The sequence below is a fragment of the Piliocolobus tephrosceles genome, chromosome 16 (genome assembly GCF_002776525.5).
Source record: "Piliocolobus tephrosceles isolate RC106 chromosome 16, ASM277652v3, whole genome shotgun sequence".
Classification (NCBI taxonomy): Eukaryota; Metazoa; Chordata; class Mammalia; order Primates; family Cercopithecidae; genus Piliocolobus; species Piliocolobus tephrosceles.
The window spans coordinates 63,561,164-63,589,086 of NC_045449.1; the positions used below are offsets into that span (position 1 = coordinate 63,561,164).

At 36.3% G+C, this 27,923-nt stretch overlaps 1 long non-coding RNA gene across 1 annotated transcript; it reads left to right on the forward strand.

Annotated features, from left to right (window-relative positions):
* The first annotated feature begins 339 nt into the window (after positions 1-339).
* LOC111542565 lies at positions 340-22,492 on the forward strand. Its single transcript, XR_002731589.1, has 5 exons — positions 340-470; positions 3,002-3,173; positions 20,192-20,293; positions 21,246-21,387; positions 22,334-22,492. It is a non-coding gene; the product is annotated as an uncharacterized LOC111542565 (long non-coding RNA).
* The last annotated feature ends 5,431 nt before the right edge of the window (positions 22,493-27,923 follow it).

Below are 27,923 nucleotides of genomic sequence, written 5' to 3' on the forward strand. Positions count from 1 at the left end.
CAAGGGAGACAGAGACAGAGGAGAAACACAGTTTGTTAATATTCTCTGCTAGATTCTGCAGAGGAATCACTTTATTTTGCAGATGTAACTAGCTTACGTAGAGCTAAAAGTTATGTAGCTAGAAAGCTGACTTGCACACTTAAAGCTAATGAAGAGAAATGCAGGTTTCCCAGGGTAGGTTCTTGGCACTTCTTTGCAAATAGGTAAAAGGGAATGGCAGATATTCAAGCTCAGGGAGCAAGCAGCAAGGACAGAGCCTTCCCCTCTCTCTGTGTGTTGAAGTCAGCAGATAGCACACCTGCTGCTGCGTGAGTTCCTTCTGCCAAGCAGAGCAGCACAGCTGCAAGACACTCTGCTTCTGGCTCTGAGCTTTGCCTGTCTTCAGGGATGAGGCCCCTCCCAAGGCAAGTTCAACTGGGTTCTTTGGCAGCCGAAGTCTACATGGACCCTGCAGGGAGCGGTGGAGAAAAGTGAGTTTGACATGCTTGGAAATATTTAGATCTTGGATGTAAACTTCAAGGAAAATATTTACTCTGTTTGTTTTAATACCACAGAGGTTTGGATCCCGGGAATCTTCAGACGAGTACAAAAGGCTCTTGCCAAGGCACCAATTTAACAATTTGGTCAGTGACAAAAGGGCATCCTGTTTAACTAGTCTGAATTTAAATAGCATGTTTCCAGTGTATTAGCATGTCTGTCTCATCTGTTTACTGAACTGTTTAACCCCTGAATTTTGTGTTTGGTTTATGAATTTGCACAGAATCAAATACAGTTTTTTAATAGAAAGCAAGCAAAAAAGCAGGTCATCACTTAGTCGAAAGGGTTGCTTCCCGAGCATTGACAATAAACTTCCCACAATTACTGACGGTTCAGAGTGACCAGATCCTCATAGAAGGCTACAAACTCTCTTTACTCTTGGCTCTTGGTGAAAAAGTCCTTACTACCTCTTTGCTGGTGCTGAGAAATACTACAGAATGCTAAAGGACTATGCAATTGTATTTTTGGTGAGTGAATTACGGTAAAAGAGAAGCCTTTTGTAAATGTGACTTGAAGAGTTGCATATTTTGTGTCCTGTCTTTGTGTTTCATGCAGAATCCCCACTGCAGGGCACAACTTTCAGGACTCACACTGATTTCCCTTTAGTTTTCTGTTTTTGTTAGTCTGCAGCAGAGTGGGAAATAGCTACTGTAAAGGGAAGTCTTAAGAAAACATATCAGTTATGTGCACACTATGTGTACATATATGGAGGAAAAATAAATAAATGAAACTGGCATCACAGTGCTCTCTCTAAGGGCCTATAAGAGATGAACTGGGACTCCTTCCTGCCTTCAGAGAGCATATCAGGCAGAGAAAATGTTAACCATTTTTCAACTGTCAGAAAAGTAGATTTCATGGTGTCATACAATTTCGTATTCCACTGTCGGATTGCTTCCCCACTTTGGCAATTAAAAATAATTACACTTTTTGTGTGTGTGTGTGTGTTGTACTGCCAAGCCAATTTCTCCTATATAATTGTTTTTAGACATGGCGAATGAACAGCTGCTTTTCAATTATTGGACACAGTTGTATTTCAATTCTCTTGTAACAGCTGTGAAACAGAATTCCTATTTAGAATTTTATAACAGTAAACCACACAAAGACTGCTGTTGTCTCTCTGCTAATGGAGATTTTGTGTCCCACTTCTTTCTCAGTACCATTTCCCAGATGCTGTCTATTATCTTTCCTCCATCTTTGCTTGATTGTTACTACCACGTGTATGAACCAAGTCTGATGTCTGCTGATGAAACTTTATTTACAATACCTTGGTCAGCTTTTCCCTCCATCAGAAGAGGAAGTTATCCCACTTCTCCTAACCAGTTGACAATTAAATGAAGAAGGAATGTGAATACCTGCACGGTCATTCTGTCACTACCCAGTATTGTCACATTTCTTCTTAGTTGCATATCAGTTATAAGAACAATTAGAGTGGGAAAAAGTCAAACGTGAAAATTTATATTTGCTAATAAACTAATTTGCATGGGAGCCACTAGAGAAATATAGACTCATCTGCTTTATAGCAGCTTAGAACCAAGAGAGATCTACCAGACCAGTTAGTGTAACTCTAATGGCTTTCATCTTGGAGAAAGGAAAACAAGCTAGAGTGGTTAAGTAATTTTTCTGTTTTCAGACAACCCATCTCTGTTGTTGCTTAGATATCCTAGAGCTCAGTTCTCCAGTTTTAGTAGCTTCCTTACTCTGTTTTTTTGTTTTTGTTTTTGTTTTTGTTTTGACGGAGTCTCACTCTTGTCACCCAGGCTGGAGATGCAATGGCACATCTCGGCTCACTGCAACCTCTGCCTCCCGGGTTCAAGTGATTCTCCTGCCTCAGCCTCCCAAGTAGCTGGGATTACAGGCATGTGCCACTACACCCCCTTATTTTTTTTTTTTTTTTTTTTTTTAGTAGAGACAGGGTTTCTACGTGTTGGTCAGGCTGGTCTTGAACTTCCAACCTCAGGTGATCTGCCTGCCTCAGCCTCCCAAAGTGCTGGGATTACAAGTGTCAGCCACCGCACCCAGCCATCTTCCTTACTCCTTAACAAATGGTAATCTAAAATCAGAGAAAGCATGGTTCTGGAACATTGGAAGGTAAACTAAGAGAACTATATGTTAACATTCAGATGCAAAAATAATTCTCCCAGTCTCTAGGCCAGATTGAATTTCCATCTGGTAGAGATTTATGTGTTAACTATAATACTTGATTTCCCCCTAAAGTTCAAATCTCTTTGGAAGGTATTAATTTTATGTTATATAGAATTTATACTGAATATGAACTAACAATCTGAGAATATGTTTTGATAGGCTGAAAGGAGGAGATGCATGAGGGATTTATACAATGCCATGTAATTTAAACTTAATACATGTAATGTTAATGGCTGTGTATTAGTTTTCTATTGCTGCTGTAGCAAATTGCCACAAACTTAGAGGCTTAAATAATACAAATTTATTATCTTCTAGATCTTAGGTTAGATGTCTGTGAAGTGTTTTTCACTGGACCAAAATCAAGGTGTTGACTGGGCTACCTTCCCGCTGGAGACTCTAAGGGAGAATCCATTTCCTTGTCTTTTCCAGTTCCTAGAGGCTACCTGCATTCCTTGGCATTTATCCCCTGTCTTCCATCTTCAGAGCCAGCAACAGTGAGTTGAGTCCTGATATGGCATCCCTCTGATCTCCTCTGCTGCTCCTTCTTCCATCTTTAAGGACCATGTAATTACATTAAGCCTATCTGGATAACCCAGGATAACCTGTCTCTTCTAAGATCAGCTGTCAAGCAACCTATATTCCAGTACAACCTTAATTTCCCCCATTCAGCCATATAACTTAATATATTCACAAGTTCCAAAGATGAGGAAGTGGACATCTTTGAGGGTGTGTTGTCGTTCTGCTTAACACAGAGTGTAAGAGAAAAGCTACAAATAGCAATGGCTTAACTAAATAATAAGTTTATCTCTTATTCACATCTGGAGTTTCTGGTAAAGCAATCCTCTAAGTTACTATTCAGGGACTCGGGTTCCTTTCCTCTTCTGTATCTGCCTTCCTACTGAGCTTGATAGCCTTCCCTGTTCAGTTCATACATGAAGAAAGAGAGAGAGGTTTTTGTGTGTGTGGTTTTATGCACCAGATTTGGAGACAGTGAAAATTATTACTACCTATATTTCATTGACAATACTTAGTTATGTGACTATACCTAAGTACAGTGGACATTTGGAAATATAGTCTATCTATGTGCTTAGAACATGAAGAAAATACATTTGATGAAGATCTAGTCAGTCTGTGCCAATTCTGTCCATTTGTTCACCAAACATCTATTCCATTTTTCCTGCCACACATGGAACACAGGTGTCCTTTCTGAAGGTGGAAAACGAAAGGTCTCAACAAGTCCTTGCATAAAACTCAAAGTCCAGGATCCTTGGGTGATGCCCATCTCTCTAGACCAGAATTGAAGTGGCTTATTTGAACCTATAAATGATATACATTTACACACACACATGCACAAACACACACATGCATACACATACCATGCAGGGACAATACATAGATACAGGAAAACATTTTAGGCACCTGTTTGGCAAAGGAAAAAATGAGAGGCATGCAGCTGTTACTGAACCATAGCAATTTTGAAATCCTGCTAGACAGATATTAAGGGTCCTATTATTTGGCTGGGAAAAAAATTATTGTATTTATTCCTAAATTATGCTCCCTAGAATCTCCTTTCTTCACTGTTCTCCATGGTTGCTGATTCCAGCCTCTGAGAGATTCTTCTTTGTCTGTCTTCCCCATGACCTTCAGGAAGTGGGAGGTGGGGATTATGTCTGGTGCTGATAAAAGTTGGGGCACCCAGTACTAATCTTAAAGCTTAATAAGTCAATATTTTTAGTCCATGCTCATAGAATCCTTAGGGAAACAATTTTCCCCAAACTAATAGACATTTAAATTGTCTTGTTTCTAGTCAATTCCACGTACCAATAACTACATTTGAAGTTTTCTCGTTGTGATAATTCTCATGACTGATTTATTTTTTGCTTCGTCACCTATAACCTTCTAAGCCACTCCCAACCTCCCTGAAGCTATCTGAAATAATATTTTTGCATGCTGTTTCCTTAATCTAATCTTTATATTAAATTGTCTGTTTTTTTTTTTTTTTTTACCAATAATGTTATTTGATTGTTGTCATTCAGAGCCTTTTCCAATTTATCTTAATTAGGATGCAGAAGCTCTCAGGTTTATTAACTCTAAAAGTTATTGATCTCTGGATACATATCCACTTCAATTTCTGCTTCAAAATAAGTCTGTTTTTGTCTGTGCTTATCTTTTTCTTGTAATATATTGCTAAGAAAGGCCAATAGTAGCAAATAGGCACTGTTACCCTCATATCAATCTCTTGTCCCCACGTCCAAAAACTACAGGCTTATAGGCTCATGATGTGTGTTGTGCCTTTCTATTTAATGTATGAAATGGTTTTACCATATGTTTTGCCATGAAACAACATGACCTGGACTTTCATTGTTCCAGCCTCATCTGTCAGCCTCCATGAGGCTATCTGAAATAACATTTGTGAATATTCATTTCCTTAATCTGACCTTTATCCTAAGGCTGCATTATAGGTTCTCAGATCCTTCCCTTTTGAGGGACAAATGGAAAAAAGCAACAAGGATCACTTGTGGGATATTGTGATAAAATGGGCCTAAAATTGATTAACATCTTTTCTGCCCACATTCTGTTGGTCACAATTAAGTCATATGGCCATATTTAATTGCAAAGTGTGATAGAAAATGTATTTGTGTGTGTGTGTGTGCGTGTGTGTGTGTGCCTAGTGGGAAATGCCAATGGATTTTAGTGCATATGTGCAGTCTCTATCACACCAAAAAGCACATAACTAAGTATGTGGGTATGCCAAATTTGGCCATATTGTCAGACAGTATTGCTTAGAGTATTAAGAGCTATTATTGATAGTTAATTGAACATTTAACAGCAAAAGATCTGTTGATAGTATGATATCAATGTGCAGATGATTTAAAAATCTTGAGGCATTCCAAGTATCATACACAAATCAAAGGTAATTCTTTTACTTAAGTGCATTATTGACTACCTATACTGTATTGGACTTTATGTTATGTGCTATGCAAATAAAAAGCACTGGATATATCTGTAACCTCAAAAAGCTCTCAGTATTCCAGAAGAGGCAAACATACACACAAGTAAGTAAAATATATTTTTTGTTCTATTACGCAGTTACAAACATTATATAGGAGCACAGAAGAGGGAATTACTATGTCCTAGTCTTATTTTAAAAAAAAAATGTAAACAGAGACAGCAAGAAAATAGCAACTATTAAGAATGTCATGTTCTGTTTTTGGTTTTGTTTGGTTTAACCATGTAAATGAAGTATCTCATCAAATAAGGAAGACTTTATGAGCAGGGAGTTGTCAAAATGCTGAACATGGCCAGGTGCAGTGGCTCACGTCTGTAATCCCGGGACTTTGGGAAGCCAAGGCGGGCAGATCACCTGAGGTCAGGAGTTCGAGACCAGCCTGGCCAACATGGCGAAACCCCGTCTCTACTAAAAAATACAAAAATTAGTCAGGCATGGTGGCAGGCGCTTGTAATCCCAGCTACTCAGGAGGCTGAGGCAGGAGAATCGCTTGAACCCAGGAGACGGAGGTTGCAGTGAGCCAAGATTGTGCCATAGCACTCTAGCCTGGGGGACAAGAGCAAGACTTCGTCTCAAAAAATAAAAATAAAAAATAACAAAAAAGTACTGAACATGCTGCCCTGAAGAAGCAAAACCCAAAGGTGTTCAAAAAGGTCAGTGGTTTGTCTAGTTCAATGTTTTGGGGAAGAGATCTTGAAATCTTAAAATCCGAAACAGTATTTAAAGTAAGAAAAGAAGCAAAGCCATTTTTTCCTCTTTGGTGGTTGTTATTGTTGACGTTGAAGAGTAACTGGAAAGAATAAGTTAAATGGTCAAAAGTTTGTTTTTGAGATGCCTGCAATATGGCACTTGGGCAACCTCCCATGATGCTAGATCCCTGTTGGGTCTGACGAAGGCAGACATTCATTAAGCCTCTCACCACCAGCGGTTGGATCCCATCCACTTCATGCGAGTAGACAACCACAAATATTTTATTCCGTATATCAGTACCAGAAGCTAGGAGCATGGAATGCACACAGTATGCTTTGAACCTCATAATTGTTCCTTGTAATAATAAATTTTTACATTTGAACCTGTGAGTTATCAAGGAAAAAAAAACCAAAAAGCCACTTTGGTTAAGGGATAGACTTAAAATAACAGGAATTATGGAAATGGAAAAACACCACTTTTCTTTGTTGGCCCAAGGATTTATGTGTGGGGGGAAAAAATGATTCAGAGGTGATGGCCTTTCTTGGACATTAACAAGCTGTAGAGGAGTTTGCATCCCTGACAATGGATGGTGTGTAAATTCTAATGGTGGTGAGGGTGGAAGGAAGAGGGTGAATGTGGCAGAAAAAGAGAGACTGAGCTTAGGCAGTTCTATACTTACAGAGGGAGAAATTGTTTGGATTTTTTTTTTCTTTTTTGGAAAGAAAATCTATTGTTAAAAGTCACTTCAGCCTTTGCTAGAGAGAGAGAATAATTGGGCTTTAAAATATTAATAGAATATGAATATTGATGAAACTTGTAATATCCTGCAAACAACAGGTTTTTTCCAGACAATTTGTTATACTCAACTCATGCTGATCGGATTCTGAGCTTTATACAAATAAACTTTAGATGGAAAATAAATCAAACATTTAAACATTAGAAATCTCATGACAAAAGAATAAAGAAACAAATAGACATTTCCTTCCTAAGAGTTTGAAATTAAAGAAAAAATTGGCAGTTGAAATTTCAATACATTAAAAAATTTCTAATGTAAAAAAATTATTTTCTGTTGAAAGGCAAGCCACATAGTACAGTGATGTTTACATTAAATAGGGGATTGAGTTCATCTCTTAATGCCTCATGCAAATTTATAAGAAAATAGTTAGCATAATTAACAATAATTTATTGGTTGATGTTATAGTAAATATATAAATGAGCAAATAAAAATAGCAGATATGCCAATGGAAACTGTTTAATTATGGTAATAATAAGGAAGTATCATAAATTAAGATCCTATTTCATATGTTAAATTATGGTAAATACAGAAATAGAATGTTTAAACTAGCAAGAATATCATCGGACTGATTCTCCTTCATTGCTGATGATATTATAAATTTGTAAAACTGTTTTAGAATGCAACTTGAAAATGTGTGTATTTGTTGATTGAATAACCTGAATTTAGTGGGTGAAATTGTGAAATGATTGTATTTTTCTTCTGCAACAGCCTGTTAAATTCTGTGTTGAATTTTCCATCGTTGCCCCTGGACAAAAACTTCTGATAAATCAATCTTTAGGTTACCAGTAGAGCTGATGTACAAAAGCCTAGTCAAACTTAAGAAACAAAACAAAACCACAAAATCTTTTATTGTCTCATCCTCTTTTAAGCTTCTCCCCTGGACCCCTGATGTGGTACTTGGAAAATTACAGTAAGGAAAGTAGATATTTCATTATTTTTCCACTTTATTCTTTCATCTTCCCTTACTCAAGATGTTATTTCTTGACCCCCTGTTGGTGATGTTGGGTAGGTATGAGAAACCAGGGTTGAAAAGTTATTTATCAATCAACACAGTTGTAATCTGGAGCCAGGCAGATACCTAAATGCTGTTTTCCTACTGAGGATATTTTTCTTCGAAAAAGCCAGGGAAAACAATCTGCTATATTATTCACTAACTTGGGCAGTGTTCCAACTAGCTGGCTATGAATGACATCCACCTGAACCCCTGCTTCTTGAGTGATCTTTCTGTAGCCTCTTAGTGCTGTTGTCTTTTAGCCCTTGCACGTAAGTCACATGCTGGGATCCTTTCCAGGTAATTCATGCCTCACTACCCTCTGTAGGGTTCACACTGGCTCCACTTTTCCTCTGTGTTCAACCATCAGGACTGTTTCCCGCCAATCTCCTGTCTTTAAATTTTGCAGTCAAGAGCTGGCCTCTTTGTTTTCCACATCCCTCACATATCAAGATCTAAATTCCCTTTCTTGGCCTGAGGTTAGTTAAGAAAGTATGGAGGAAGGAAAGAGAAATACTGAACAATGCTGACAACTGTTCCAAAATAATAATTGATCAACTCCGCTAATGAATGCTTACTTTTTGTTGTATAAGGGAAGGTAGGTGAAGGACTAAGAACAGCTGAATCTGTTTTGGGAAAACCCTTTTGCAGCTCACACTTAAAAGATCAGGCATCTTTCTTCAAAAGGTACAGTAATTATCACAGACACTTTTGAGCTTTGAAATCATAGCCCAAACTGAGACAATGGAAAAGTCCCATTTAGATGTTACACATTTAAAAAAATCTTCAGAATTTCCAAACCTTTTAGCCTCTAGGGGAAGAAAACAGAAGTGACTAAATTATGTAAAAGCTTCGTGCATTAAGGTAGTAATTATAGTGTTAATTTGAAAACTATAAAATTTGAAAATGGGAATTTGAAAGTCATCCAATATCTTGTAATAGGAGAATAGTTGAGAAAGTTAGGGCATATCTAAATTAAAGAAAACCAACCTGCTAAACTAACAAACTATGTTTTTGTGCATGAAAATATAATACAACATTGAGTTGGAAAAATAGGACATAAAATTGTATTTACACTATGTTTATAACTACGTAAGGTACATATTTAAGAGGTCTGGGTCAGGAAATCAAACAACTAGTCATCTATCACAGCCCTGGAACTTGGTAGCTCAGTAACCTTAAGGACATTATTTCAAGTCTCCAACTCATCTCTCTAAAAAGAAGATAATACTTTCTATCGTTTTCATGAGACTTACATGCACTAAAGCATTGCCTGGCACTTAGTAATGAATTTAAAAACTCTATTAAAAGACTGAAAAGGACACACAAAAGTGAAAATAGGAGTGATGTTGAAATGATTTAAAATCTCTTTTACATTATTTGTAATCTTCCCATAATGCCGTTATATTACTTCCGTAATTAAAAACAAACTAAAAAAGCTGAACAGTAGGGGGGCAATATATTGGTGACACCAACCCACAAACATTTAGGACATCTAAACAGGAGGTTGTACCAAATTGAGGCTTCCTCATATATCACAGACAAAATTGTTTTCCCAAGATATTGTGTTAACCAATCAATTCAGTGCTCATTCCAATCAGTTGGCATTCTCTAGTAACCTTTGCATCACCTGGGTATCATTGGCATAGATTTTAGACATACATTATAGCAGTTCACTTTGCTTTCTTTGTAGTCCATTTCTGTCAAATTACAAAACCCAAATAAAATATTTCAGAAACAAACCAGGGCTATTATCCGGGTTATGAGCATTTAGATAAAAAGGGAAAAATCACGACCCCCTGAAGTAGGCTTCATTCAAACAAGAGAATATATCTTGCAAACCGTTTGATAATTTTTATTACAGTTTTTGATGTGCTCTTATTATCTAGACTATAATCTGCAAATGAATTGGGTATTAAAGTAAACTACTTTTAAAAGTTTGCAAATAAACTCTCTCCCTATATATTATCACTCTTTTATTTGCTCTTATTTGGACTAATAAAGATGAAAACATTATGTGCCTTATTTCAAACCAATAAGAGAGCCAAAAAGAACTTTTAAAAATGATGTAAAGGTTGAAAATTTAAAAGTGCTTCTTCTAATGGGTTTTGGACAAGACCATATCCCAGAAACATATAACTGATTCACCTAAGCTTGTTTCTTAAAGACTAAGTAAAACTGTCATTTACATATGTACCACTCATATGGCTTTATGCTGTTGCTTCTCATGATAACTTAAAATAATTTTTAAAATCCATATTCTCAGATTTGAGGTGAAATTTGAACAAGTGCAACTATATGTCTTTCTTCATAGTTACATGTGGATAAACAACTAAAAGTAAACCCCACAATAAAAACACTTTAAATGCAATATTTGAGGATTTTCTTCCATTAACTCTTTATTACTTAAAAGATGGTGAATTTTGTCTGGAACCTTGTGGTCAACTATTTTAAAATGAACATAGAGTTGGGGGTAGTAGGTCATTGATATTTCTGATTTTTAAAAATTTCAGTGGTGTATCAATCAAGTGTTGCTAGAAAACATTAAGATCTGAGTGTCACACAACTATAAGCATTGATTTCTGACTTATGGCAGCTGGGTGGGAAGGGTACATTTGGCTGATCTTGGCTGAGATCAGCTGGTCTTGGGTTCTAGCCACGTGTTCAGATCAGTTTTGCTCCAAGTGTTCTCATCTTTTGAGACTACTCGGTTGGATGGGGAATGTTCTCATGATGCGGGATGAGAAGTCCCAAAGATGATGAGAGAAAAAAAAATTATGCCACTTAAGGCCTAGGCTTGGAACATAGGTCATTCCCACCCCCTTATTTTATGTTACATGCCCAAGTGTTGCTAATGCCTATTCCTCTCAGAAAGATGAGAAAGAATGGAGTGACCATTCCTGAATAAAAATTTAATCTCACACAAGTGATACATACTGTATTTCATGTTCCTACAATGTTGTCATAAACATTTCCACCCAATGACTACATTCTCCCACTTCTTTTCTCTTTAATGCCTCTTCCTACTTCTCTGTTTTCTTGGGTTATGAATGCAACACATCTCCCTTAAACTATTCCAGTGATCTCCTTCCTTGTGCTTTCATGGACTTAACCTTCATCTTCTAAAATACTGTCATTGTTAACTCTGTAATGTAGAATTGGGGCATATTATTCTATTCCTCATAATTCAGTGACTCCTTATCATAATAGGTGGGCAAATTTTCTTAAGGTGGAATAGGTGACCCGGTCAAACTAACTTATACATGGATAAATGACTAAAAAATAACCCCCCAAATTAAAACCTATTAAATATAATATTTGAGATTTTTCTTTCATTAATTCTTTATTACTTAAAAGATGGTGAATTTTATCTGGAACCTTGTGATCAACTATTTTAAAATGAACATAGAGTTGGGAGGTAGCAGGTTATTGACATTTCAGATTTTTAGGAATTAGAGTTCAGTGGCATATTAGTTTGTTTTCATACTGCTATAAAGAACTGCCTGAGACTGGGTAATTTACATAGGAAAAGAGGTTTAATTGACTCACAGCATGGCTAGAAAGCCTCAGGAAAGTTACAATCATGGCAGAAGGTAAAGCGGAAGCAAAGCACCTTCTTTACAAAGCGGAAAGAAGGAGAAGTGCTGAGCTAAGGGGGACAAGCCCCTTATAAAACCATCAGATCTTGTGAGAACGCACTCACCATCAAGAGAAAAGCATGGGGGAAACTAACCCCATGATTCAAGTACCTCCACCTGGTCTCTTCTTTGACATGTGGGGATTATAGGGACAACAATTCAAGATGAGATTTTGGGTGGGGCACAGACAAACCATATCAAGTGATATATCAACCAAGTTTTGCTAGAAAACAATAAGATCTGAGTATCATCATACAACTATAAGCACTGATTTATAATTTATGGCAGCTGGGTTAGAGCTTCAGCTCTAATTTCTGCATTACATTTGAGACATCCACAATCCTCTCATGATCTCACAGACCTTGATGCCCCTGTCTCTGCAATATTATCTCTCTGTAGTGTCTTCTTCCAATGGTCCATGAGTCAAAGTACTCCTGATCCTCCAATTCTACCTCTTGTCTGAAACTGAACTTGTCAGGAGACACTAGGTTAGGAAGCAAATGACAGTGGCTTATAACCACAAACATGTATTTCTTGCTTATACTACATCCCCATTGCTGACTGGTTTTAGAAATCTTCATTCCAGGACCCAGACTAATGAAGTAAATCTTATCTATTTATTTCATCATAGGGAAAATAAAAATAGTGAAGCATGTTCTAGCTCTTAAAACTTGTGTTTGCCACTACCACACTTATATTTCATTGGCTAAGTCAAGTCACATATACATGTCAGAGTTCAACAGGATGAAGATGTAAAACTCTTCCTCAAGAGAAAAGGATATCTTAGGGTGAGGCAGTAAATATTTTGAAGAGTATCAAAATCTACCATGGAAGTGGCCCTTTTGTCTTCCGGTTAAAGATTTCCTTTACAATGTTACAACAATAATTAATATAACTCTCACTTGCTGAAATGATATCTATCTATCTGTCTATCTGTTTTTATTGATATCTATATATCTTTATTGATCACTCAGTTCATTGAGTACTTTTTCTACTTCCCACATAACTTCAGACAAAAGCATTACTATTTTTTTACTACAACATAGTAAGATCCCTCTTTCTCTCGTTTTTGACATTTACTTCATTTACCTGTGAGCCCCCACCTGTAGCTTTAGGAAAAACCACAAGACTTCTATTGATGGTGTGTTCAAGGCACTACAGACTGTCACTAACACTTTCCTCAAAGCCCGTGGCTCAGTTCTGAAGCCACTTCCACATTGTGGATTGGTATTTTGCCACCATCTCACTGTTAATATTAATGTATGATAATTACATATTGCTCTGTAACAAATTACTACAAAACTTAGCAGCTTAAAACAACAAACACTTATTATTATTGGTTTCTGAGGGTCAGGAATCCAAGAGTGGATTGGCTGGCTACTTGTAGCTCAACATCTCTTGTGAGGTTGCATTCAAGTTGTTACCAGGCTGCAGTCATCTGAAGGCTTGACTGGGGCTGGGAGATCTGTTTTCAGTATCACTCATGGGGTTGTTGGAAGGCCTCAGTTTTTGCTGAGTGTTATCCAGAGGCTCTAGTTCCTCACCACATGGGTCTCCCCACAGTGCTACCTGAGTGTTCCTCAAGACCTGGTAGCTGGTTTCTCCCAGGATGACAAATCTGAGAGAGAGGTCCAAAAGGGAAGCTTCAGCCCTTTATAACTTAATGTCAGAAGTACCAACCATCAATTCTGCCATATTCTGTTGGTCACACAAACTGTGATACAGTATATGGAAGGACTATACAATATTAGGAGATAAGGATCACTGGGAGAACCATTTGGTAGGCTGGCTTTGACAAATAGTATTTTTTTCAACCTTGAAAATCCAGAGCTATCAGAGAAACAAAAATGACTTTAATGTGACTAGTTTAGTTGACCATTAACATAGTTATTTTAAAATATCTCTTTTTCCTGTGTGCTAGCCCCTGTGATAGCTGCTCATTATGTAGAAATGAAAATGTTTCTTTCTTTGAGTAGCTTACGAACTATTAGGGCAATAAACATATACAGTTATGTATCACATAATTTTGTTTCATCGACAATAAACTGTAGATACAACAGTGACCCTGTAAGATTACAATGGTGTATTTTTACTGTACTTTTTCTATGTTTAGATACACAAATACTTACCACTGGGTTACAATTGCCTACAGTTTTAAGAGCAGCAACCCGCTATACAGGTTTTGCCATCTGGGTTTTTTGTGAGTACACACTATGATGTTTAGATAACATCATCGCCTAATGATAAATTTCTCAGAATGTATCCTCATCATAAAAGGATGCACCACTGTGCAGAAGTTAAAAATTGCTTTATACGTTAATTGCTGTAATAGAGTACATACATATCATAATGAGAGTCAAAATTACAAGTGGTTAAAGACTTTGACTTTTGGAGTCAGATCACAGAATTTTGATTCCAGGCTTCACCATTTATTAGTTGTAGTACCTTTAGCTAATTACTTAACGTTTTGTGACTCGATTTTTTCATTCATTAATACAGAAAATAATAGTATTTTCCCATAACATTGATACAAATTTTAAATGACTTCTACACAGATAGATATATAGGGAGGTAGGTAGGTAGATGATTGATTGATTGATAGATAGATAGATAGATAGATAGACAGACAGATATGCTTGCAGGTATGTGAGTCAAAAGTTATATAAATTTGAAAGAAGTGGTGTTCTTGTCATGCAGTGATAGCAAATTTAGAAACATTGTCATTTGCAGTTACTTATAAAGTAGAATATATGGGCAATAAATTGGATAATCCAGCTAAGTTGTGACAATGATGACGTCAATTGCATGCATGGGTGGAAGAGGATACAAAGGCAGTTTCAGATAAAGAATTTCATTACTTATTGGAATAGGCATTTCCTATTTCTTACTCATTCCCAACTTTTGAGCTTTTAATAGAGAATCAAAGAGGAACATTTTTTTTTTTCTCTTTGTAAAAATAATGCCTTTAATTATCTGAAGGATATAAATGTGAAATGGATAATTTACTGGGTGGATATTTGAGCTTGTTAAGGTAACAGAGTCTGGGTATGATTGAAAATTAGCCATACAAAAATTCTAGTTTTTCTTACTGCCATCTAGCCTGCTTTGGCCAACACTGTCATAAAAAGCTAGAGACATTGCATAGCCATTGTGATAATTTGTTCCGGTGGATCATCTATTTGCATGACCTTGGTTATAAGGTCATGAAATGTGCTAGAGTTGGTGGGGAGAAACTTGTGCCTTTGAAATTTAAGAGCACTTTTTATTCCCTCTGGTAGTTTTTCTGAAATTCTGTGAGTAGGACTTACCTAGCTTGATTCTTCATTACTTGGAAATCCTGAATAGTTTTTCTTGGAAGTAACCAGATGGAAAAAATTAAAAATGTTTCAGAAGAACTATTAATACTGGGTGTTTTTTTTCTGAAGAATTTTATTTTTATTTAGACTTAGATCAAGGACACTTATGACATTAAAGTTAGCTGATCCAGCATGACGAAAATTGTTTTTATCAGAATTTCAAACCATAGCTTTATGCATCGGTAGGCTTGACTCTGTTTTTAACAATTGTCTTTACCTTTTTTGCACTTTAAGAAGATAACAAAATAAAAGCTTTTTACTACAATTTTGCTTCATATGGTGTGTTATTGTCTTAAAAAATAATATTTTCTAAGGAATGTTAAGGAAATGTTTTAAGAAAGCACTGACATCGTCTCCAGAATCTTTTCATAGAAGACATTTAGTCCCATTCTTATTACCCTTAATGGTTGTTCCTTTTTAAAGAACAAGTACCAAATGTATGATGAGGACTTGCCAGAGAAATACTAGGTTCTATTACTGGGTTTCTGCAGGAAAAAAAAATCTATAGAAATATAATGAAGAAACCCAAATGAATTCCATTTTTTAAAATAATTTTTTTGGTAAACACATACTATAGTACTATCAACAATTAGATAAAATTTCGATGTTGAAATTCTCAAAATCCACAAACGGAAAAACATTTGTAAGATTTCAATAGTGTGGGCAATTCTGTGGATTGGACAAGGGGAGAACAGGCTTCTAAAGTCCAAGGAGATCGCCAAGTAACTAGATGCTCTATGATGTGAGTTAGTGCCTCCACCAGAACAAGGCATCCGGGAATTATTGTTACCCTCTTTTAGTTTTACAAAGGAGAATTTGTGGTGTAGAAAGAAGAGACTTGGGAATAAAGCAGACCTGAGTATCATTTATTAACACCTTCAACATCCACAGACTTCTGAATCGCCCCAAACATCTGTTTTTTTCACTTCTGAAACAAGGACAGAAATTAAAGGGATGTTGGGAAGTAAAATATCTAGCAGGGCTCACCAAGGTTAGTTGCCTTCCATTTGCTGTTGGTGTTTGTATGAGTTAGGTTTATATTTAATTTCTTATTGTAATTCACCAGAAGGTTACAGTTTTCTCCATGCACAAACAAGCTCCACAATGATACAGAAAAATATCCTCTGCAAAGAAGACAAAGGCCTTAGAAAGGTAATTTTAACCTGTTTGAAAGTAGCTATGGAATAGTGGAAAGAAAAATACTCATGCAATTCTAACACAAGGCTTAGCCTGTCACCCTAAGCTGTCAGATCCATGGCTTCCTTCTTTATGTGATGAATTTAGTGAGATAAATTATTCAAAATATAGCAGATGATTAATAAAAGTCCATTATGAAAAATAAAAATAAAAACGAACTATAACTAACTGAAAATGAAGGATGCATTCCCTCCTGATACATTTTTAGCATAAAGTGAACAAAGACACTTAGAACCATGGGGCACCTGCGCTCTTTTGTCTGTTTTGATGTGTATGTAACAGGAAAATGAGAGGGAGATTGCCATACATCATTTTTTCTTTTCTTTCTTTTTTTTTTTTTTTTGAGACGAAGTCTCGCTTTGTGGCCCAGGCTGGAGTGCAGTGGCCAGATCTCAGCTCACTGCAAGCTCCGCCTCCCGGGTTTACACCATTCTCCTGCCTCAGCCTCCCGGGTAGCTGGGACTACAGGCGCCCGCCACCTCGCCCGGCTAGTTTTCTTTTGTATTTTTTAGTAGAGATGGGGTTTCACCGTGTTAGCCAGGATGATCTCGATCTCCTGACCTCGTGATCCACCCGTCTCGGCCTCCCAAAGTGCTGGGATTACAGGCTTGAGCCACCGTGCCCGGCCATCATTTTTTTCTAAGTATGCTTTGTTATAGCAGCTTTACTAATTAATCCTGCTACAACCCAATATGTGGGTGAATTCTTCTGTTCAAAGTCTTTGAAACAATCAAGTATGTCCCAACAAGTTTTATTTCTCTTTTCAAGTTGCTACACCCAAGTCCTGATCTGTTTTCTTCTAGTTAGCATGTTGCTGCAGAAAAGGGCTTTATCAGCCTCATGAGTTTCAATATCAGATTGAATCTGCTATTATGCTTACAGAAAGATGACAGCGACTCCCAAGCAGCTAATGGTGTGTGATTTGGATCACATTCCCAGGACTAAAAGTGTCTTGGCATGAACCATTCCCACACATTCACCTGGTGCTCCTGTGACTGTGTCTTGAGACCAAAGACATATTTTGAGGGAGAATATACAGGTCCCATGTGGGGTAACAGGTCAAATAAACATCTTGGAATGCAGCTTATGCTAGAAAGTCATTATTAAATTGCCTCTCATGTGAAAGAACCTCAATGGGTGGTTTTAAAAAATGTATTCTGATTATTTTTCAGTCAAATGAAAATCAGTAACCAAGATACAAATTATACAGCAAAGATTCCATAGAAATAAATTAATGGAAATAACTGTGAATATCATCTTTTTGTGATTAAACATGTCTAACATGAATGTTGTTCAGTTGTATATTTCTTTATATTTCAGTAATAAAAAATGCTATTGTCTTTTGATTTTATTGTCTTTCAAATTTTGTGTATCTTTCAAAGTCAGTCAACACTGACTTTGTTCTGAACCTTGAAGGTCTTGTTTGGTGCCCTGGTTTGAAGTCTGAATGAAAAGAAACCAGTCATTGCAAAACAATTTTCACATATTGTAAGATACAGTATTATCTGTACTTTACGTCACTTACTTTGTTCTTTATTCTGAAATTCATTGGGAACACAGTATCATTTTTAGTATTAAACAAAGGTAAGCAGAGAAGTGACAATGCCAAAAAATAGAAAATTACTTGTTTGCTGGGTTTACCAAATTTATTTATATCATATTATTTTCTTCTTGCAGTTTTTGGTTTGCTTTGTTTTAATTTGTATATGAAAGCAAACAAGACATAATACCATGGCTAATAGTTTCAGATCACTGCATTCCTGCGATTCCCAATCTTTTACAACAGTAAAATTTCTAAGATTGTATTTACAGTTGAATTTCACCCTGATAATGTAACTGTGACTATACGTGGCTGAAAATGGAACATTCACACAGTTTCTTTAAGTACAGAGCCAATCAGTCAAATAAGAAGTATAGTGCAGTCATTATTATCAAGTGAACTAACCTGCATAATACATATTTAGAATGCCAAAAGTTTAGATGGAACAAGGGGAACTCACAGACAAAAAAAAAAAAAAAAAAATCAGCCCAGCTAAAATAATTATCTATTTACAAAGCTTCAAGCTCAGAGATTTTTAGCCCAACTCATTGGTGGGCATGTTTGGCATCCCCAGATATTTAGTGCAAGAAGCCCTGGTTTTCTTTTCTTATGCTGTTTTTTTTAGGAATTGGCATGTTCAGTTAAAAAAATCCAAATTTTAATATTGGAAAAGCAAATCAAATTGGATACGTTCCTGGAACTATTCTTTAGGCAGCCTCAATGTTCAGAGAGCCTGGATGTGGTGAGGTTAACACTGACCTTCAAAGTTGGAGACAAGTTCTTCTGGCCTAGTCTTCCACATGGATAATGATACCTGGAATCAGTGAAGTTACAAAACATGTACATTGTTTGCATAAGAATCTGTACAAGGTTTCCAGAACACCTTGTAGTTTGTAGCTTTTCTTTCCTCACATTGCTGCCCCAGTATATTTTCTTTCAATGCAGAAACACCTTACATTATAGAATGATGACAGTATGAAAGCTGTTCAGAACTGTAAATAATGATCTTCCATGCCACTCTTTTTTTTTTGTACATATATGTGATAAGGCTGAGAGGAAACAATTAAAAATAATGTCTATTTTATTGCAACTAAGTTTATAGCCTTTCAATGTAGCAACCCCTGAAAAATTTGGAGAGGCATTCAAAAGACTTATAAAATGCCCTTGCATCTCAGTTTGAAAGTGAATGCATTTGTAGCATTTCCGTTTTCGCAAAAAAAAAAAAAAAAAAAAAAGTCCTGAAATATTTGCCTTCTTTTTTTCCTCAGATAAGAGGTATAATGCCCTAGTTGCTGAGGTCCCCTGGAAATGATTGAGATAACTTGAAATTTTCTTATTCTCCCTCATCTAGGAAATTCAATAAACAAACATATCTTTTATGATGTGGCAGTGGGAACATGAATGTATTGACTGAGTTTTTTGAGAACTGAGGTGGAAACAAGTGTTCTTTATTTAGCTACAGGTATCTGATATTTTCCCCTAAATAAACTCAGCCATAGACTTAAGACTTCTTAAAAGTTCATTTGTATATCTGCCCAAGTGATATGTCTAAATCAGGTTTTTTCAGTCTTGACTTTATTGCCATTTTGAGCGAGAATATTCTTTATGTGGGTGAGGGAGTGTCCTGTGCATTGCAAAATGTTTAGTGGCATCCTTGGCCTCTATTGACTGGATGCCAGTAGCTTCTCCAAGCCCCATCTCAATCGTGACAATCAAAAATGTCTCCTGACATGTCAAATGGCCCCTGGGGGGAGGAAATAGCCCTTGGATCAGAATCATTATTGTAAATCTTGCAAAATAATAATACTTTACTACTTCTAAGGCTTAATATGTTAGTTATCTAGGATATATGCATGTATATATATTCATATTCTCTTATATATAGTTTTTTGTCATTTATATGCAATTCTCTAAGCTCTTTGATTAGTCTACTAAAAGAAACTGGAGATTGGCTTAAACATAATTTTTTTTTCTATTTTATAACTCTTACAACATACCCTGTGTATCTGTTACGTTTGAAAACCTATTTTAACGTGTTGGCTGTCTGTTCATTATTGATAGAAACAATTTCTTGCCTTTTCTACGTCACTCAGGGGATCTTGGATCTTAGTACAGGAACAGTATTTTGCTGGGCCAGCTTCACGTGTGATCATGTCACTATTTTAAAATATATCTGCTGGTAATACAGTCTTATGTACAGCTGTCTTCAAGAACTAGCCAACAACTGTCTCATCAGCATGGGTTTTCCATCTTCTTCTTCCAACACCTTTGTTTTTCTTCCTTCCATGCTATAGGTATATTGATCATGAGGAGAGGGTTCGCCCCTCACGGGAGAAGTAGTTAGGAAAGCAATATGTGGAAACAAAGCCATGAATCTGACATGACATACACTTAAGGTAAGTAAGAAGATGGGGTTGCATTTTTATGTGTTACAAAAAAAATTGTCCTAAAAACATCTAGCTCTGGAAGCCAACCATTATTCACTTTGAGGGAGCGTGCCATGCAAAAGATCTCCTGATTTTAGGAAATCACACAGTGACCTGTGTTGTTCTGGGTGCCTACCGAGGAACATGGACGCAGCTGTAGTCTAAGAAAGAATGTTCAATTGAGGCAGCCACTTCCTCTGGACTAAATTATATTCTTCATAATCTCCCAAGTGTTATATTTAATTTACATTTGAAATAGAAAATATGTGAACATAGACTTGGCTCACAAATTATTTCAGTTTTCTGAATTCAGGAGAATGTGCTTGTTGAAGCAGATGTTTCTGAATTTTATTTTATTACTGAAATTTCCACAAACATAAATCATTTAAAAATACATGATTTAAGAGTTTAATAACCTGAAAATGACCACCCAGCAAAGTTTTTGTATCTTTCCTCAGCATTTCTGATCATGTGTTTTCAAGAAAGCATTGAAATTTTTACCAAAGCTTCTCATGTAGATAATCTCTTAAAAGTTTAAATCTCTTATGCAGCATAAGAAAAATCACCTATTTTTTTTAACTTCAATCTAAATGACATTCTGTGCTCTTTACAAGCCCCTGAGTATTTGAGAACTCTGAAAGATGCAAATGTAAATTTCCTATGAATCCCGATTTTATTCAAAGATTGAAGCCCTATCACCTCACTTAGAACAAATTTCATCCATTAACAACTATCTTGCGGGTAAAGGGAAGCGAAATATAAGTAAAGTACTAACAAAGCCAATTACGTTCAGGTGCATGGATGATTACTTATAAAATTCACAATGGAGGACACTGTGGGTAAGGAATACGATTCCTTTTTGAAAATAGTGTGGTGTATGTATATATTTTTCTTCTCTTCTCCTTTCACATGCACTGTTTAGATTGTATACATGGAGATGAATATCCATTGTCCTTTGCACTTTCTGGATGATAAATTAGAAAGGAAGAATCCAAAGAATGTAGTTGTGAAGTTGTGCTATTTGTCTTCATTTCTGATCTGGGAAACTAGAGGAAATTAAGATAGTTAGTATTGCTATCATTTTTTCCCCCTGAACCCTAGGAAACAGGAATTTAAAGTCCTTAGATGTATTTTCTACAATCAACAAATTATAAAGTTATTTTCACTAATCTTTTTGAAACTATAAATACAAGCCAGAGGTTCTTATTCATGGCTCATTTCTTGGGACTTCATAAGACCATGAAGCACGTTGAAACCCATATATTGAATAGGTCCCATGCAATCTGCCTGCATTAACTACATCAAACCCACTCATTCAAACTTTATCTTTTTTTTTTTTTTGTCCTTTACCATGTACCAGAAATGGGACAAGGGACACAGAATATAGAGGTGGACCAAAGAAACAGTTCTTGTCCTCATGAAGCTTATATCTTAGTGTTGGAGACAGAGGCACAAAGAATGTGAACCAATAAAGAGAAAAAGATAATTTAGATCACAGTAAGTTATATAAGGAAAATTAAACAAGGCAATGGGATAGAAAACAATGACCGAGACGTAGAGAAAACTTTGGCTTGGGCTGTCAGGGCATGATACTCACTAGAGAGATTCCATTTGAGCTGAGATATAATAAATAAAAATGATCCAAACGTTGATTCAGGGAAAGACTACTTCAGGAATTGCAATCACAAAATCATATTCCTAAGACGGGAATGAGCTGGGTGTCCTTGATTTAGAGAAGAAAATCAAGGTGTGTAGACTCTAGGAAGTAAGACTAGGTCCTGCTTGGGGCTGTACTGTGTTTCTTAAAAATGTATATGTTGAAGCCCTAATCCCCACTGTTACTGCATTAGAGATATGGCCTTTAAGGAGGTAACTAAGATTAAATGAAGACTAAGAGCAGGGCACTAATCTGATATGATGGGTGTTCTTATAAGAAAAGACACCAGATCTCTCTCTCTCTCTCTCTCTCTCTCTCTGTCTCTGTCTCTCTCTCTCTCTTTCCATGCATAGAGAAAAGACCATGTGAGGACACAGTGAGAAGGAGGCCATATGCAAAGCAGGAAGGAAGATCTCACCAGAAAAAAAACCAGCCCTGCTGGCACCCTCATCTTGGACTTCTAGCCTTTCTCAGAACTGTGAGAAAATTAATTTCTGGTGTTTCAACCACTCAACCTATGGTCATTCGTTATGCAACCCTAGCAGACAAACAGGGACCTAACTTAAGAACTAGTTAAAAATGAGGCCAGTGACGAATTTGATACCCTATGGTTGGGAAAGTTTGATTTATTCTAAGTGCAACGGAATGGAGCTGGAGATATAAATTTGGGATTTATTGGCAGGTGAAACATATTTTAAAATAGACTAAAGTTAAATTTCCTGAGGGTAGAATATAGATAGAAAAGAATCAAGGTTTTATGACCAAGATCCAAGTCACTCCAATATTTAGAGTTCTCCCAAACATTTAAAGAAGGCTTACACTGATTCTATGTAGCATCTTCCAAAAAATAGAAATTCTTTACAGCATCTTTCCAAGTCATTATATGAGGCCAAAATTACCTTGATATTATAACCAAAGACAGTACAAGAGGAAGACAGTACAAGATCAATATGTAACATGAAATTAGACATAACATTTCTAAACAAAATATCAGCAACTTGAATCCAGCAATATGTAAAAAAGAATTATGTGCCATAGCCAAGTGGAATTTATTTCAGGTATGCAATTCGTTTAAATATTTGAAAATAAGCCAATATAATCTACCATATTAACAGGCTAATCACATGTCATATCAATTGGTGAAGATCAAATCTATGACAAAATTCAACATCTATTTATAATTTTAAGGAACCTCTCTAAAAATAAGTAATAGAGGGAAATATATCCTCAAATTGATAAAGATCATTTACAGAAAACACAAAAGCTATCATTATACGTAGGTGAGAATCTGAATCAGTTCCTCCTAAGATCAGGACCAGGCGAAGATGTTTGCTATCATCACTCTCATTCCACATAGTGCTGGAAGTTCTCACTGGTGCAATAAGGCACACAGTAGAAATAAAGACACTGAAAATTGTGTTAGTTAATTTTGTGTTGCTATAACAGAATGCTACAGACTGGATAATTTATTAAGAAAATTGTTTATTTCCTACAGTTTTGGAGGCTCAGAAGTTCAAGGTGCAGGGGCCTGCGTTTGGTGAGGGTCTTCTTACTGCATCATCCCATGGCAGAAGGCAAAAGGGCAAGGGTACAAGAGAGAAAGAGAGAGAGAGATGGAGAAGGGATGATATGAGGGAGCCAAACTCATCCTTTTTATCCAGAGCCCACTCCTGAGATAATTCAGTCACTTCTGCAATACATCATTAATACATTCAGAGTCCTCATGACCTAATCACCTCTTAAACGTTCCACTTCTTAATGCTGTGCATTGGGGATTAAGTTTCCAACACAAAAACTTTGGGGGATGCATTCAAACTATAGCCAGTTTGAATAGAAAAAAAATTTAACTGTTTCTATTTCAAATGACATAATTGTATACATAGAAAATTCCAAGCAATCTTTTAAACACTCCCAGAACTAATATGTAAGTTTAGCAAGATCACAGGATACAAGACCAACATACAAAAATAAATCATATTTTTATATGCTAGCAATGAAGATGTGGAAAACACAGTTAAAAATATAAGACTATTTACAATTATTTCAAAAAAGAGAGAAATAGGTACAAATCTAACAATGTACACATAGGTCCTCTATGCCAAAAATGACAGAACCCAAAGGAACAAATGCAAAGGACGTTTAAATAAATGGAGAGATGACCTTGTAATGGATAGAAAGAATCAACATAATAAAGATGTTAATCCTTTCCGACTTCATCAACAGGTGCAATTCAATTCATATCAAAATTCCAAAAAAAATTTTTGCAGATATAGTAAAATTTATTTTAAAAATTATGTCTGAAGGCACAGGTCATGGACTAAGTAAAACAACTTTGAAAATGAATAAAGTGGGGTGGATTATTATATCCAACATTAAGACTTACTATATGGCTACAATAATCAAGAGATTGTGATATTGGTTGGGGGATAGACTCATAGATCAATGGAACAGAAAGAGAACCCAAAACTAAGCAACACAAATACACCCAGCTGATTTTTGAAAAGGTTATAAAAGCGGTTCAGTGGAAGAACAGTTCTTTCAACAGATGATGTTAAAGCAATTAGATATCTAAGGGCAAATAATTTCATATCAACCTAAACCTACTACTTCATTCAAAAAGTAATTCAAAGTGTAATATAGTTTTAAATATAAAATATAAAACTAAAAAACTTTAGCATAAAACAAGAAAAATTTTAGGAAGTAGGGCTAGATGAGAAGTTCTTAGATATGACACCAAAAGCACAACTCATAAGAGAATATAATTACTCTATTGGACTTCATAAAAATTAAAAACTTTTGCTCTGTGAAAGACTACATTTAGAGAATGAAAATTTAAATCTAAAGTTAATCTACAGACTAGAGGGAAATATTTGCAAATCACAAGATTCAACATAGGGCTTCTACTTGGAATACATAAAGAACTCTCAAACTGAACATTAAAAGAAAAATAAGCAGGCAGGTCTGAAGATATCGAAGTATCTCAATTGATTGTTCACAGTTCATTACAGATCTTACTTCTTGTTCTGCTCTTCCCCCTTCTCACTACTGCACTTGACTAATTAAGAAAAGCAATTAAATTAGAAAATTCATAAACAAAATGAACAAATGTTTTGAACTGGGGAGAGATGATGTCTCATTTTAGTTTTGATTTGCTTTTCTCTGATAATCAATGATATTGAATGCCTTTTCATATGCCTGTTTGACATTTGTATGTTTTCTTTTGAGCAATGTCTATTCAAATCTTTTGCCCATTTTTAAATCAAATTATTAGATTTTTTCCTGTAAAATTGTTTGGGCTGCTTATATATTCTAATTATTAATCCTTCATCAGACGTATAGTTTGCAAATAATTTCTCCCACTCTGCACATTGTCTCTTCACTTTGTTTATTGTTCCCTTCATTCTGCAGAAGCTTTTAAACTTGATTTGACCCCACTTGTCCATATCCAAAAGACAGGCAATAACAAATGCTGGAGAAGATGTGGAGAAAAGTGAACACTGGTACACTGGGGGAATATAAATTAGTATAACCACTCTGAAGAATAGTTTGGAGCTTCCTCAAAAAACTAAAAATAGAACTACCATATGATCCAGCAACACTATTCCTAGGTATATGATCAAAAGAAGGGAAATCAATATATTGAAGAGACACCTGCACTCCCATATTAGCTGAAACACCATTCATAATAGTCAAGATTTGGAAGCAATATAAGTGTCAATCAATAGATGAATGGATAAAGAAAGTGTGGTACTTACACAAAATGGAGTATTATTTAGCCATGGAAAAGCATGAGATCCTGTCATTTGCAACAACATGGATGGAACCCGAGATCATTATGTTAAGTGAAATAAGCCAGGTACAGAAAGACAAAGATCACATGTTCTCACTTATTTGTGGGAGCTAAAATTTTAAATGATTGAATTTGCATATATAGAGTGTAGAGAGATGGTTACCAGAGGCTGGGAAGTGTAGTTGGGGTTGGTAGGGAAGATGAAGATAGCTAATGGGTTAAAAAAAAAAAAAGAATGAATAATACCTAGTATTTGATAGCAAAACAGGGTTACTATAGTCAAAATAATTTAATTGTACGTTTTCAAATAACTAAAAGAATATAATTGGATTGTTTGTAACACAAAGGATAAATGCTTAAGGAGATGAATACTCCATTTACCCTGATGTGATTATTATATGCATTGCATGCCTGTCATCTGGATGTCCAAGCAGAAGTTTGCTGCAGAGGTGGGGCCCTCATGAAGAACCTCTGCTAGGGCAGTATGGGAGAGAAATGTTGGGTTGGAGGCCCCAAACAGAGTCCCCACTGGGGCAGTGCCTTGTAGAGCTGTGAGAAGAGGGCCACCATCCTCCATACTCCAGAATGATAGATCCACCAACAGCTTGCATTATGCACCTGGAAAAGCTGCAGACACTCAACACTAGCCCCTGACAGCAGCCAGGATGGGGCCTGTACCCTGCAAAGCCACAGGGGAGGAGCTGCCCAAGGCTGTGGGAGCCCACCTCTTGTATCAGCATGACCTGGATGTGAGACATGAAGTCAAAGCAGATCATTTTGGAACTTTAAGGTTTAATGACTGCCCTTTGGGATTTCATACTTGCACGGAGTCTGTAGCCCTTTTGTTTTGGCCAATTTCTCCCATTTGAAACAGGTATATTTACCCACTGCCTGTACCCCCATTATATCTAGGAAGTAACTCACTTCCTTTTGATTTTACTGACTCATAAGTGGAAGGGACTTGCCTTGTCTCTGATGTTACTTTGGACTGTGAACTTTTGAGTTAATACTGAAATGAGTTAAGACTTTGGGGGGCTGTTGGGAAGGCATAATTGGTTTTGAAATGTGAGAACATGAGATTTGGGAGGGTCCAGGGATGAATGATATGGTTTGGTTTTGTCCCCACCCAAATCTCACCTTGAATTGTAATAATCCCCATGTGTCAAGGGTGGGGCCAGGTGGAGATAACTGGATCATGGGGGCGGCTTCCCCCTTACTGTACTCATGGTAGTGAATAAGTCTTATGAGTCTGATGGTTTTATAAATGGGACTTCCCCATACAAGCTCTCTCTTGCCTGCTGCCATGTAAGATGTGACTTTACTCCTCATTTGCCTTCCGCTATGATTATGAGGCCTCCCCAGCCATGTGGAACTGTGAGTCCATTAAACCTCTTTCCTTAATAAATTACCCAGTCTTGGGTATGTCTTTATTAGCAACACTTGAACAGACAAACGTACAAGCACATGTTTTTGTTTTTGTTTTTGTTTTGGAGGTGGGAGGCGGAGAGTTTTATTCACCAAAAAAAAAAAAAAAAAAAAAAAATCCCAGAAACAGAATTTAAAGAGAAAAGCAGAAAATCCTTAAAAATATGTGTGTATTAATATATACGTGTGTGTGGGTGTGTATATGTGTGTGTAAAATATACATATACACACACATATATGTGACTTGGCTTGGATATCAGCTTTTAATTATATTTAATTGTATATATGTATATATATTCTATATATATATATAGTACACTATGTAATATATAGCGTGGATATTAGCTTTTAATTAAGTTGAGTTTTAACCTTAAAATTCTTTAAAACATCTTTTCAAGTATCTTATTATCAGTTTTTAGTCAAGACAATCAGCTGATATTTATGGCCTTTGCACAAAATCCAGAACCATTCTAAAGACAGCTTAAATAAAGGAGGGTTTCACCAGCTAAAAATGGAGTACAACTTATATGTCTGTCCAGCCATCTTCTCTAGGGTCTCAGCTTCTCAGCCGTTCATCTACACACAAAGGCCCCAAAACCTTGTGTACCTCCCACAGATGGAAGAAGACAGGAAATCAAATACTGTCCAAGGAAGGGAAAAAGATTAGTAATGAATTGGTATCCCAAGAGTCACACAAATATCAAACCAAGAGGGAGTAATTCCCCGAG